Source organism: Arvicanthis niloticus, chromosome 14 (assembly GCF_011762505.2).
Source record: "Arvicanthis niloticus isolate mArvNil1 chromosome 14, mArvNil1.pat.X, whole genome shotgun sequence".
Taxonomy (NCBI): domain Eukaryota; kingdom Metazoa; phylum Chordata; class Mammalia; order Rodentia; family Muridae; genus Arvicanthis; species Arvicanthis niloticus.
The window spans coordinates 20,114,234-20,130,001 of record NC_047671.1 but is presented as its reverse complement, the minus strand read 5'-3'; the positions used below and the strand labels follow the sequence as shown (position 1 = coordinate 20,130,001).

The following is a 15,768-nucleotide window of genomic DNA, read 5'->3' as shown; positions in this document are numbered from 1 at the left end:
CATTTCTTTGGGCAAAGCAACGAATCCAGTTTTCCATGCTAGCGAGCCAGAGAGCAGAGGCCTGGAAAAGGCCTCTGAACTTGAATTGATCTTTCCTGTTTCTGAGACTCCTTTCACAACAGTCTTCCTCCTGGTGTGACCCTGTCATCAACTGTCATGATGAAGTGTTTATAAATAAAATGTAGAAAAAGGGGGTAAGACCACAGCCCAGGATCGGACTTAAGCCATGTCTTAGGTTTGTTACCATAGCAGAAATGTATCCAGGATCAAGCAACACTCTTGGATAACAGACTTTTGTACTGTCTATAGCTACAGAGTACCTGACATGTGGAATGCTTTCAGTGCCTTCCAGAAAGATATTTCTTAGACACCCTCCCCCCCCACACACACTTCTAAAAAAGGAGACACTAGAGCCTAAGAGACATGGTGATCCCACATCCTATGTCACTCAATTGGTCCTCATGAAAGAACCAGGAGCACAGAAGAAGATAGGTTTAGTAAATAGCCAATGAGACAGGAAAGATGTAAAGATGTGTTACTCATAGGATCCTTGATGCAGGACAAGGTGAGGTTGGAGGAATTCTTTCCTGTTTCTACACCAACTCCTCAAGCCTGACTAGAGCCACCTGGAAAAACTGGGCTGACGTCGCCAGGGAGAACGCCTGGAAATATGGGAATTTGCTTTTAGCTGGAATGCCCTTGTCTTCTTTCCCTTGGGATTACATTTTTCCTGGCTTGTTAACATTCAGTTGGCTTCAGAGCAGTGATTCTTGCTTCCTTCTGTGGCTTAAGTTGGTGAGAAGATAGAAACCCTGTTCAGATACATGTGTGTGTGTGTGTGTGTGTGTGTGCGCGCGCGCGCGTGTGTGTATACAAAAGTATGTGTATATTTTGAGGTCATTGATACATGCCCAGACAATTGCCAAGTGTCTATGAAACCCCAAGTAGAAACTCTTTCTCCAGGGTACTGAAGATGAGGCATGCACTGAACACACAGGTTTAGGTCTGTCTCTTAGCTCAACAGATACTTAAGCAAGCTATAGGTTTATTTCCATAGTATAGCTTTGCTTTCCACACAAAAGGTCCAAAGCTAGACATTCCACATCTTCCTGTTGCCTCAAGTGACTTGAATATACATACATATCTCATTACTATATTAAGCCTAAAGTCTGTGTGGTTTTTTTGTATGTCTAGATAAGCAATATTTTTCCAAATTGTATTGAGTCTAAGCCATATTTCTTCACATCTTTTCATCTCTGAAATTGGAATGAACCTGAAAACCAGAAATAGATTAATCTTCAAACACAGCAGGAGATTTTAGCCCATTTTTTCTGCAACATAAAAGCAGTCAGGATATGAATAAATATTTAGACAGTAGGAAACAAAAACTTAACAAGTTTAATCTAATGGAGACATAAGACCAATAAATCAAATGACAGCAGAGTCTGGGTTCTTTTCAAGTTCATTGCAATGGTCATTAAAACACAACAAAGGTTATGTGCAGACTTTCACCAGCCACTGTGATGCTGACACTGCAGTGTGCTCCCTAGCTGCTCTAGAATTAATATGCAACAAGCAAAAGCATTAGCTAGGCAACGTTTGTAAAGTAAATGAAAAGCACAAAAGTGCATGTGTCAAAGAAGAAATCAGAATAAAAAGTGAAGTGAAAGGTCAGGAAGGAAGCACATATTTTAAAAGTCCATGAGCCAAAAAACAATGAGGTAAGTATTCTTCTTAAGAATTTGGGAAAGTAAGTCCTCTCTGGGTATGGTGGCAAAAGCCTTAGTCCCAGCACTAGGGAGGCAGGGACAGGCACATTTCTGAGTTCTAGGCCAGCCTGGTCTACAGAGTGAGTTCCAGGACAGCCAGGGCTACACAGAGAAAACCTGTCTCAAAAAGGAAAAAAGAAAGAAAAAAAGATAGATAGATTCCAAATTAAATGCTAAGTAAATGAAGAAAGTAATAAAAAAAGAGTTTATATTAACAAAATAGAGAACAAATGTTCTACAGACAAATCAAGAAAACCAAAAGTCAATTCAATAAAAAGAAGAATAAAATTAGTGATTTCCTGATATGACTGACCAGGACAAAGAAAAGAGAAGCCTTATTAATCAACTGGGAAATTTTAAAAAAGGTACTGATTCCCACTATTGGTTTGAAAATGGTATAGAAAAAAACTTTAAGATTTTAGATAAAATTAATTCTTTAAATTAATAAATAAAATAATTTAATATAAAAGATTTTAGATAAATAATAGATTCCTTGAAAATTACAACTAACAAAACTAATATAAAGAAACCTCTAACTTCTAAAATGATTTGCATATTAAAATCTCTCTGCAAAGGAAAACCTACTATATGAGCTGGTGAATTTTGTTATTCAAAGATATAGTAATATCAATTTTACAATAATTCTACAACATGGAAAAATACATAACATTTAAAAAATTCATTTCTTAAGGCCAGTAAATATATGTAATGTTTCCATGAAAAAAAAAAAACACACAAAAGAAGGAGATTTTAATTAAGAGAAACAGTGAATAGTCAATTCAACACAAAATTCAAGGTGTATAATAATATGCTGGAACTATATTAAGTGTATCACAGCAATAAAGTTAAATGCTATAAAAATACCAAGCAATAAAATGTACTACAACAACTGAAATACAGAGAAAAACTTATATGGCCATATCATGATACACAGTAAATCACCCTTAATAAATCACAGCCTGTTACAAGCTCTCTGGACAAAGTAGTACTAAACCATTCTATTTATATAATAGAGCTTTTGTGTTCAGGAGAATTATTCCCTTTATTAAATATCTGAGTTTTGAAAAGCAAAGCTTTACTTATCTTTATCTGTACACATTCATTTTTTTAGTTAATTTTGGGGGTCAAAGGTTGAGCCTTGCCCCAAATGGATTCAGTTGGTTCTGAGAATTCCCTCTCCCCCACATGCTTCTGACTCAGTGATAGATGACCATGAGAGAGTCGAAACAGACCAGGATGGCCTTGCCTTTAGCAGCCAGTCATAAAAGAGGACACTGTCCTTCTGTGGCATTATACCTGGGTATTGATTCACAAAGATCTCATTTCACTGAATCATGGCAAAGCCTGCTTAAAGTCGTAATGGTATGTTCTACTTTTCTCTCTGTTCCTAAACACTATTTTCTAATTTGTTATGGTCTCCATTCCCATCACTACAGACACTCTGAAGAGTATTGTTCTTGTTCTAGGAGTCAAGCAAAACTGGGCAGCTTCCTACTCTTGGTTTCAATGTTACTTTCAGGATCCAATGTTGTTGAGGCCACTACGGACTCCCTCTGGGTCAGGCTTGTGGGGCTTAACCTAACGGAAGAGAATTCCGATTCCCCTCAACCCCGCAATTAGGTTGCTTTCCATCATGTCGTTTGTCATCTCTGCCTTCTTTTAAAATGATCTTAACAAGAAGTTACCAAAATCAGCCCAGATTGTAGGACATTTATTACCAAAATGTAGAAAGAGGAGCACCCAGAGGCAGGTTGGCGGATGCTGTGTGCAAGCTCCCTGAAGTTCCCTCTTCTCATCTCTGTGAAACACCAGCCCCGAACACTTTATTCACATGCTCACTGGTGATTCATTCACATCTTACTTTGTCCATTTTTATTTTTTTTATTATTTAACAGTATGGATACCTCATACAGTTTACATTCAAGTCCTCTATGACATTAGATGAGTTGTACAAATATTTGCTGGAAGTTGTCTTTTTTGCTTTCTCAAAGTTCAAATGTTTTCATGTGGTAAAATCCATCTTAAGTACATTGTTGTTTCTCCTACCTCTGTGTCACAGCTACTGAGGTCATAGATGGGTATGCCTATGATTTCTTCTAAGACGTCTGTGATTGAACTCTTACATTGAACTTGATAGTCTATTACAAATTAATCTTTGTATATTGCATACTTAAAGAACAAGTTTTATTCGCTCATATTTGTATCCAGTCACTTCTTCAGTACTTCTTCGGAAAAATAAAATGTTCCTATCAATATTTTGACATCCCTGTCAAAAATTAATTCACCAGAAATATAATGGTTTATTTCTGGATTAATCAGTTGGTGCAATATGGAAAATTGCAAGAATAAATCTCTGTGTGGCATTATAGAGTGTTTTAAAATGAAAACAAACCCATTCTATCATGTTAAACTATTTGGAACACAGCTTAGCTTCTGTAGGATGAGATTGAGGAGGCAGGAGTGCAGAATACCATCATTCTGTTCTTCCCTAAATTAACCAATAGCCCAAGGCTTGGAGATAGAAGAAAGGAGGCTGGATCACCTTGACTACATATGCTCAGGGCAAGCCTTCTGTAGCACATTACTAAGCACAGAGAGAGTGAACCAAACTTAATGCAAATGTGCTAGACTCATAAAACCTTTCATTGAGATATAGGAAACTGTCTTAAAAGATTGTTTTGTTTTATGTGTCATATGACTCTGGACAGTACTCAGGGAATTCAAATGCTTACTCTATAATTTTCACCAGTAAAAGTAGTGTAGCTGGATTTTAAAACTGAAGGGTATTGGCCCTTTACTACTTATTATTTAGGTAAAAATTGAAGACTTGAAGGTGACCATGATGATTTGAATAAAAATGCCCCCATAGGCTCACAGATTTGATTCTTAATCACCATGGAGTGGCAATACTTGAGAAAGATTAGTAAGTACTGACTTACTCAAGTAGTGTGGTCTTGTTGGAAGAAGTGTGTCACTGGGGGTGGACTTTATGGTTTCAAGCCATGTCCAGTCTTCTCTCTCTCTCTCTCTCTCTCTCTCTCTCTCTCTCTCTCTCTCTCTCTCTCTCTCTCTCTCTCTCTCTCTCGATGTAGAACTCTCAGCTACCTCTCCATCACCATGTCTGCTTTAGGCTGGTATGCTTCCTGACCTGACATGATGATAATGGACTAAACCTCTGAACCTGTAAGCCAGCCCCAATTAAATGTTTGCCTTTGTAAGAGTTATCTTGGTCATGGTGTCTGTTCACAGCAATAGAAGATTGACTAAGATAGTGACAGTGAGAAACACTTCTTCCAGATAGATATGTCTTAAATCTGCAAAGGAGTTTCGAAGCAATGGCTTTTCAGTTTGTCTTACTCTATTAAGTCAGGACTGGTAGAAGTATAACACTCATTAATATATTCACTTGATAATTCAGTACACATTTAATGAGCACCTACCATTTCCTCAGATACTATACTGGGTGGTGGTTTTGGGAGGGTACCAGAATACACCATGAAGCTATGGTCACTCCAGACAAATACATAACATAAGACAATGTTCCTCAAATATTTACCCTTCTGTTTTTTAAACCAAGCAGGGGACTCCTTTCCCTTATGGCAAAGGTCTATAAGTATGTCAATATTACAGTTTTTATAGTCACTTTTTAGGACTTCTTAAGGCATCGGTTTTTTTAATTAGTAAAAAGAAAAATAACATTCATCTTTCACAAAGGTTAGATTGGTGCTGATATAGATAGCCATGTGTAGGCTTAAATTCAGATGCAGCATGCTTTTACTTGTTTAAAAGAAATCACCTTTCCAAAACACAGAATGGATTCTACTTCCATTATGGTGTTTGCTGATTTCCTCGGTGTCAACAGTGATGGCAACCAGTCTCCAGGCCAGTTAAAAGTCAGTGCTGTGTTTTGGGGAGCTTGAGAACACCCTTCCTAACTGGTATACTGTAGTCTGCACAGGACAAATAAAACCTATACTTAAAGAATCAAGATGTGGCAAAAATACTCCTGATCTCATGTCAGGAAGCAAAAAAGAAAAAAATGTAACTACAGTACAATCAGATCTGAAGTATAATGCCTTTCCTGGGGGAGGCTAGTTTAAAATCTACAGTCCTTTCATCCACTGGGATGGCTCCTCTTCCTGGATTCCACAGTATGTCTTCTCTACTTAACCAATTTATTTTCTACCTGGCTGCAATTGTACTTGGACATTATATTTTTACAAGCAGCACCATATGCATTATTCTGTATTGCTAGCACATTCTATTGCAATACTGTTGCAGTAGAATCCTCTTATTAATAGAGATACTTTCCAAGATCCTTGATAGATTTTAGAAGACATATATAGAGCCAAACATACACACACACTATATATATATATATATATATATATATATATATATATATATATACATATATACATACACACACACACACACACACACACACACACACATATATATATATATTCTATACATAATACCTATAGTAAAGTTTAATTTATAATCTAGGCATAGTAAGAATTAGCAGCAACAATAATAAAATAAAATTTATTTTAAGGTGCCTTGTTGTACTGTAGATTGGCAACTTCAGTACCTCAGTACACAATAATTTTCCTGTTTTTCTTTTAACTTATTGATAACTTTTGCCTTCCCACTGAAAGGAATATGTCCTATTCAATTTTCTGTTCACACAACTTTTATGTGCTGGGGCCATCATTAAGAAAATTAGACATCATTTGAATATATGCGCTGAGGGAAGGGAAAAGTCAAACTTATTGTAAGGTGTCTACTAATTAATGAATGGACACACCACATAGATGCATGGATATGCCAGGGAAAGACATGATTCACATCCTGGACAGGCCAGATCATGAAGAACCATGATTTTGCCACACCCATCAGAGTAGCTGGCATATTCAAACATGAATGGATTATTTGTATAATCTTGCTGTGAATATTTTGGAATCATAGTTGTCTGCATGTAGTTGTAACTCAAGGAAGCAAAGTGTAGATAGAAAGGATTATTGTGCAATATTTTAAAAAGTAATCCATTTCTGTGCTGTAGGAGAGTAAAATTCCTCTTAGAGGCGTGTCTCTGTTAGGAAACAACTATAATAAACACTTTAGCTAAACTAGTCTGGGACTTGGGATTCTGTGTGGAATGGAAGTAGCTGAGATGGCTTTTATGGTACAGACAACCACGCTGTATGATGGAACAAAGTAACAGCATTGTTCTGCCCCTGCCCATCCTCAGCTGGTACACTGGAAGACAGGATTTGGGATCTTCTGAAAGGGCATCCTTCTGGAAAGGATGAGGTGAGCAAGAGGATCTAAATCAAGAAGCGAAGATGAAGTGTAAAGTAAGGCCAGTGGGTCGGCAGCTGGGTTGTGAACGGTTGCCTGGGAGGACCCACAGATAGCACAGGAACTGAGCTTCTCTCTCTCAGTAAAGGAAGGTTTCAACACAAACAAAGAAGGAAAGATGGGAGAGATAGTGAGAAATACACAAAGCCAGATACTATTTGGTAGCTCAAGAGAATGATCACGGAGCAAGCAGTTTGTAGGGAGTAGACATCACTCACACGGAGCTATAAAGACCAGGGAAGGGGATTCCCAGGGACCTGTAAGATGTGTTGCCTTCCACCCCTGAGTGGTGTTGAGATACGGATCGGAGGATGACCTGGAATGCTTAAGGACAGAGTGCAGTTACTACCTGCTTGATGTGTTGGTCCTGTTACATCCTTTACTTGCACTCCAAGTATCACTCTCTCATTTCTCCAGTAGTTTCCTCACCAACTTGGCATATGATAAACACACATGCAAATGTATGCACGTGTGCATGTATTAATGCATATACTAATATAAATGGCCTTTGTGTGTCTTGAGATTTTTGTTATAATTAATCATCTCAAAAATGAAAAGTGCTCTTAGAGAAATAACTAGGCAAGGAGTCAGCAGCCACTGCATTCTTGTCTCATATTACACAGACACACAGTAGTTTGTGTGTGTGTGTGTGTGTGTGTGTGTAATTTTTTATTGTGTTCATATATTTGTTTCTTTTAAATGTGGTGTATCTAGCCTTTACGTATGATACCTCCCTTGGTTTAAAACAGCGCAGATAGCTCTGGTGGTAAGATTGAAAACCATTCAGTTGGCATTTCCACAGCACTGGAGTCTTTGTGTTCCAAGCTGCAATAGCATGGATGTCAAATGCAACTTTGGTGTTACATCAAATTTGGCATTTATGTAAATATCATGACTGTGCTAATAATCATTGGCAATTCTAACCTCTATATTATGTCATTATCATTGCCAATTTCCAGAGAAAACTGGAATAAAAGAAGGTTGTGTCAAAATACAGGGAGAAGCACTATTTGGCAAGCACCATCAACAGCTATTTACTTCTAATCGCATCATTGAACACAAAGGAATATTAAGTGTGTACGTGCTTGGCCTCACATCACCAGCCTAGGATGAAAGGAGAGAGCCATAGTCCAAAGCTAGGTAGCCCTTGTACTGGCTGGCTCAGTACACTTGAAGGAGACATTTTATTTTTCTGTACCCCACCTTCAAATTTTCACCATAATGAAAGTACTCATTTTGTTTTGGCGTCTCAGAGAAAACAAAGACACCTCAAAGTCTCTTTCCTAAGAAGCTTACATCACATGGCTCTCCCAACAATGTCTATCTGATTGTAACTATCATTCAGAGGAGAAACCCAATGCTGGGCTCAATGAGATCAACTAATCATGCTCTGAAAACACTCCCTAAAATAAAACAAGCTATGTGTTTCCCACCAGAGAAGACATTTACCTTCAAACATACCATAGGCATATCATGTAAATGGTCTGGGTATATCAGTTAAATTGTCCTAGTCATATGTGGTATAAAGAAAATAGAGCTAATGTCACCTGTGCCTGAATCATGCCTGCACATCACATTAACCATACCATACAGTATTTGAACTGTTATATTCCACCGATGAACTGACCCTTTTATCATAGTAAGACTACCGTATTTCTTGTAATATGGTCTGGACTGAAATCCACTTTATCTTTCAATAGGTAGAAGAGTAGACTCCCGGCTTCTCTTTAAGTCTTAGCATGGTATTTTGTTTCTCATCCTTTTGCTGTTATTCTTGTTTCTTTACATTTGCAGCAATCTTGTTTTTTGTTTTTTGTTTTTTTTTTTATTGATTTTTATCATTTTCTGCATTGGCCTGTTTACTTATTAGTTTTTGTTATTTTAGTGCTTGCCTTGGTGCTTAGAGCACACAGCAATAGTTCATCTCGTCATACCTCACATCCCACTTCACATAGCATACTAGAAGTACACAGTACCATGCAATTCTCAAGGTTTGTGTCACTGTGGTACTACGTTTTATATTCCAGTATGTTACAGACTTCAGATTCTATTATTGCATTTCTTTAGTCAGTTACGTTGTAAAACAATTGAAATACTGCTGAAAAAGTGTGTGTAGTTTCCAATGAAGATGTCATTTCCAATACATTTCATCCCTTTTCCTGATCCATCTTTCCCTTTCTCCTGAAAGCCATCATTGCCCACCCTCATGAAGCTCTCTCATCGATTTAAGTCTGACAATAACTAATTCTTTCAGTTTTCATGTTTAAAAGGTATATTAAACCCTCTTTGATTCCAAAAGACATTTATTTGATAGGAACACCTCATTGGCATGTGTTTCATTTAAAACTGCATTGTTTCAATTTTTAACATCCACTTATATTCTTATCCTTTATTACATAGCATAGATAGGTGCATCTTTCTCCTCTACCGGCTGAGTTTGGGGTTTTCTCATTATTGATGGTCTTGAATCCTCTGTTTATCACATGACCTGTAGTTTTCTTTATGATTCTTCAACTTGAGCTTCATTGAGTTTCTTGGACCAACAGCATAATGCTGTTTATCAGATTTGGAAATTTTTCCAATCTTAATGCCCCTCCTCATTGGAGACTCTGTTTATGCTTGCATTAGACCATTAAGTTCGTTCTGCAATTCAGTGGTGGTCTGTCCATTTCATAAATTGACTTCTCCTCTCCATGTCCCTTTAAAATATTTATGCCACTGTGCTTTCCATGGTGCCTTCAACTTTACTGGTCTTTTCATTTCTGAAATGTCTAGTAGAATGTGTTCTTAATCTCATGTTTGAATGTCAACATCAGTAATTTTTATTAAAAAAAATCCATTTAACTGATAAACCTACAGTTATAATACTGTTTTGTCATGGGCAATAGTTGCAATCTTAGTGCCTGTTTGATTGCTTCTTTTCCCTGACTTTCCTTTGTGGTTGAATCCTTTTGGGCACACTGCTGGTTTTGTTTCTATAAATATTCTCGTGTTTTGTTCTTCAGTGTAATTAAGTTACTTGGGAAAAAGTTCATCCATTCCAGTCCTATTGTTACGATTTGTTAGGCAGGACATAGCTGTTCTATTTCTGGGGTTAATTGTTCTGCACTAGTAATACAAGCTTGTCTTGAGTAATTCCCACCAATACCTTGTAAACGTTGACACTCCGATATTCAAGGCACTTAAAGGAAAAATTGCTCTTAACATACGCAGATGATGTTCACAGGAATCTATATGAAAGACAATACATGGTTGGGAATATGTAGTGTGTGTGTGTGTGTGTGTGTGTGTGTGTGTGTGTGAAGCTCTGTCAGGTGACTCTTTGGGACCTTGGATAGCTTCCTGACACTTGCATATGATGAGTGTTCAGCTGCTGTTCCATGGGACCCTGTGCAAACCACCAGAGTTCCTTCTCCATGCTCAGCACTAATCTGTCTCTTTTCACCTACTCCAGCTTTTCTAGCCTAACCGTCTTGCTCTCATCCTGACAGCACTGACTCTTCCGATCAGAGATGCTCCCCAGCTTTGTAGAGCTTCCCTTACCTGTTCTGTAACTGAGCAAACCTCCCAAGGCAGTAGTCTAAGGGAACGTTTGGAGCTGGTTGATTTAATTGTCTCAAACTGTTTTTAATTGCCTGTTGTTTGTACTTTCTCTTAGAAGCTGTTGTTTTGCACTCAGCCCATTTCAGAGTTAAATCTAAACCTCATCATTCCACTTTGGCCAAGAATTATTATGTTTGAGGGTGCCTTCCCCCCTCCCCCCCAAACACCTGTAATGAATTTTCTGTGATGGAACAGGATCTTTTTGTGCCTATCCCATCCCCATGAGAATGGGCTGTACATTCTAACTTACCACTAGGCTACATGTGTAATAGGCAGTAACATTTTATTATAAAATGAGCTCTCTCTCTCTCTCTCTCTCTCTCTCTCTCTCTCCCTCCCTCTCTCTCTTCTCTCTCTCTCTCTCTCTCTCTCTCTCTCTCTCTCTCTCTCTCTCTCTCTCTCTCCCTGTTACACACACACACACACACACATGCACACACACATGCATGCAAATGCACACAAAATATAGTTTCAGGGGAGTATCCTTGTAATATCATATTCCTGAGACATGCTCAAGTATAACATTACTGGCTAAAAAGCCACTAAATAGCAAAAAAAATCACTCCATTGATGGTATAATAAATTCATTCATCTTTACTCAGTTGAGTCTACCCTCATTAAAAAATGATATGTATAACTTGTAAAAGAAGTCATCAAGAAAGGGTTGAAGATACTTAAAAGAAAAACTGCTCTTAACATAAGCAGGTAATTATTCCCAAAGAGCTTTGATCATTTAAAACCACCATTATCTTCTTATTTAAACAGGTTATTTAATGTCTCTGGGAAGAGTGTAATGAATGAGGATCTTCAAAGCCTACCTGGGTGATTCTGCCTCATGGTGAATTTTCTACAAATTCTTTAGTCACCACATTAAACACAGATAAGCTCTGCTGCAAGGGAGGGTACTCTTTCCTCATTTATACTTGAAAGTAAGTTTCTGTTTTCTGTTAAAAGTCTTCTAGTCAGCCTATGTTCACTTTTTTTTGAGAATTTTCTATGTGTATATAATTTATTTTTATCAGATCCAGCCTCATCTCCCTCCTCATCAACTTCTCCCTATCCCCCCTACTATTTTTTCTTTTCAACTCCATATGCTCTTGAAACTAAGCAAATGAACAAAAGACACCGAGTCCACTTACTGTTGTCTATAGGAGCATCTACCAAGCATCCGTAGCCTATGAAAGACAACATCCCTGAAGAAAGTTGGCTCTCCTTCCCACAGCAGTCACCAGTTGCCAATAGTTCCTCAGATAAGAGTGGGACATCATGAACCCGGCTCTCTTCCATGTAGAGATTTGTGCTTTTTTGACCTTGAACGGGTCTTATTCAAACAATAACAGCTATTGTGTGTTCATGTGCAACAGTGCTGTCGTGTCTGGCAAATGCTGTTTCTCTGCAAATGTCTTTTTTCCCTAGCTCTTACAATCTTTCCCTTCCCTCTTTTGGCATGATCCTCGAGCTTTGGGTGTGTGTGGTCTAGCTGCCCATTTAGAACTTCGCACTCCACACCCTCTTATTCTCTACACAATAACTGGTTGTGGGTCTCTATATTCACCGTCACCTACTATAGAAAGACAGCTCTCTGCTGAGGGGTGAAAACGCACTTATTCTAAGGGTAGAAAGATAAGAACTTAGGAAACAGTTTATCACTATATCTTATGAGCAGATTAATCATATCAGGTTCTCCCATAGGGTCTTCATGAGCTCCCCTATGACCTAGTCAGCCATGAGGTTTTAGCCCAATTAACAATGCCAGGCATGGGTTTTGTTTTTTGCATCATACTTTAAATACAATCAAAATGAGGTTGGTTGCTCACATTGTACTCCTGCTACTATTTTGCCAGCAGACATATCTTGCCAGCCTAGGTGTTAGTGTAGCTCTCTTGGTTCACTGTTAGGTAATACTATTGATAATTGTTTTACCCCTAGTAGCATGCATAACACCATCAAGCCCTTTGAAGGACAGCCAGTAAGGATGACGTTTCCAGATTTGATACTGGAAATTTAATTTCTTTATGTCCAATGATCCAAGTAGGTGATGCCTTCAGTCACAGAATCCCAACATGTTCTGAAGAATAGCCAAGAACAGTGGCAGTAATCTGTAATGTTGGAGGAGGAGGCAGGGTTATGTGATCCTGTTGACTGAAAGCTGCAAAAGAGGCAATCCATAACTGGCACTGAGCTTATTACTCGATGCCCTATGGTGTACAGCAGAGACATTGTTTGTCAAAACCTTCTGGTGCACAAAAGCAGTATTCTTTGGTTTAGGTGATAAAATGCTTTAGGAAGCAGGGCCATATCAAGCCCCATTACCACAGCACTCTCCTCCAACTAGAGTTTGAGCCTTTCAACAAAAAGAAAACAGATATAATAAACTGAGAATGACTATAAATAAAAGTCTGCCTGTCTCAGAAGAGAGACAGCAAAAATGGAGACTCTTGCAAATACCATTCAGATTATTAAAAGTTCACTGTGGTCTGATGGGAAAATACCCTAAATTCTTATTCCTTCTTGCCTGTGACTTGAGTTCCACATAAAAAAAAAATCATGGAGTCTTTTCCTTTTTTCTATTGAAAGTAAGGAGGGAGATGGGTCAGAAAGTGTACCATTGGGCAAAAAGCTTTGAAGATGGGCCTTGATTTGGATTTTGTGCCAAAGGAGCCAGCTGGACGGAGGTGTCAAGGGGTCTGATGCCTACAGAAGAGGAGAATCTTGCAGAAGCTCGGGATTTGTGCAGCAGATGATGATATGACATAGTTCTTGAAGAGGGTTCAGCTTCACTGTGAAAGCCCAGATACCGGGATCAGTCTCTTGCTCTTAACTTGGGAGACACATGATTGTGGGCCACCTGCAAATACATCATGGGATCTAAGGAGATGAGATGTGGGGAGCACAGTATGGAAATGGGGGTTTAAAATGGGAGGCCTAGAAGTCAAGAGAAGTGGTGATGGTTCCCTAAATCTGGACATTCATAGATCACTGTGGGGTTTCTTGGTTTTTGTTTGTTTTTGTTTTTTTTTTTTTTTTATGTAGACTCTTAGCTGGTCCTTATAATAATCCTGAGATAGAAGCGAGGAAGACAGCAAAGTTAACAGACACCAATCAAGGCTCATGTCAGATGCACAGATTCACCTTGATACTCTTCTGATTCTCACTTTCCCATTGCTTCTTGGAAACTTGGAGACTGATGCTGTCATTGTGGTCCTTGATTAGTGATCATCCCTGGAGGTTCTGGGACTCCTTTTAGAACTTCTGTGTAGATTATAGGTTCTTGGTTTGGTTCCTGTTTCCAGAACTACTTTTCTTATATATGGAACTTTAAAATAAGTTTTCTTTAACACAAACTTTCTATAAGCAAAGAAGTCAAATATAAAAATAAAATAAATTTATCAACATGCCAACTTGGCATTTAACTATAGATAATGACCTAGGAGAAACAAGTCTTACCTCCATAGCTTTGAGCCTGACTACAGCAGCAGAAACAGCACAGTCAGGGAAAAGAGTGGGCTTGCTTTGGGAAGGCCCTTATGACAAGCTTGGCTTAGAATAAAGGTAGAAATAATGTTTAAGAATCTTGAAGGATGTGGAGCATCGATTGAGATATAATTTTTACTTACAAAAAATGAAAATTTACAAAACTATCTAGCAATTAGTTTTCAACAGTGAAGTTGACATCAATAACTTGACCACTAAGTGCTTCAAAAAGAGAAACTCTGAGCAGGAGTGGTCATGCCACTTAATGGTTGTGAATAATTTTTGACATTGGACAGAGAGTTGTATGCTTATAAGACATGTCAATTCTTGGTGGCATCAATCTGGTAGAAGGCAGTGGTCTACAATTTTTCAGCTATCTTAGAATGAATTTACCTCCTACTATTCACATAAGAATATGGAAGAATTTTGGCTTTGTTTTGGTGTGTGTGTGTGTGTGTGTGTGTGTGTGTGTGTGTGTGTGTGTGTTTAAATCTGAAGAGAACCACTGTTGACCTGGAAAACCAGAGCTGGGTTTGACATAGTGATAGTGACCTCAAGCCCTGATCCAGACTATAAGCTTTTGGCATCATGATGCATTCAGTGTTGTTAAAAAGATTGCAGGCAAGAACATAGAGTAAGAGGAACACTCTTCCATTGCTGGTGTGAGTGCAAACTTGAACAGCCACTTTGGAAATCAATTTGGCAGTTTCTCAGAAGACTGGGAATAGAACTACCTCAAGACCCAGTTACACCACTGGTGGGCAAATACCCGTAAGATGCTCCACCAGCCCACAAGACACTTGCTCAGCTGTATTCATAGACGCTTTATCCACAAATGTTCAGAAACAGGAAACAACCTAGATGTCCCTCAGCTGAAGAATGGTTTAAGAAAGAGTTTTGCATCTACATAATGGAATACTATTCAGCTATTAAAGACAAAGACATCATGAATTTTGCAGGCGAATGAATAGATCATGAGAATATCATCCTGAGTGAGGTAACCCAGTTCCAAAAGGACATGCGGGGTACTCACTTACAAGTGGATATTAGCTATAAAATACAAGATACCTGTGCTACAATCCACAGACCCAAAGAAGCTAAATAAGAGGGAAGGTGCAAGAGAATTTGATTGAATCTCATTTAGAAGGGGGAATAAAATAGTCATAAGAGGTAAATTGATGGAGGGAACTGGGAAACAGAGATGAGGAGGAAAATGGGGGGGTTTCAGAATCAAGTATGGGGAGGGACAGGATGGATGGCCAGATGACCATGAGAATGAATGAAAATCTGCAACTGATAGGGATGGGAGATGTGGAACATCTCCAGGAAGAGACAGAGACTTGGGATATGGGAGGTGCCCAAGAATGAATGGGGGTGTTCTTAACTGTGACTCACAGAATTGGGGATATGGAACCTGAAGAGGCCACCTCCTGTAGACAAGCAGACACCCCAATGAAGAGATAGGGACACCAACCTATCCACAAAACTATCAGCCCAAAATCCAGCCTGTCTACAAGAAATACAGGGACCAGGCATGGAGCAGAGAATGAGGGAATGG

General features: G+C 38.6%; 1 long non-coding RNA gene across 1 annotated transcript in view; it reads right to left on the bottom strand.

The window, feature by feature from the left end:
• Positions 1-12,034, bottom strand: part of LOC143434392 (uncharacterized) — a 151,377-nt gene extending 139,343 nt beyond the window's left edge. Inside the window, exon 1 of the long non-coding RNA XR_013103863.1 lies at positions 11,876-12,034. This is a non-coding gene — a long non-coding RNA (uncharacterized LOC143434392). The remainder of the gene's footprint in view (positions 1-11,875) is intronic.
• Between the last annotated feature and the right edge of the window lie 3,734 nt (positions 12,035-15,768).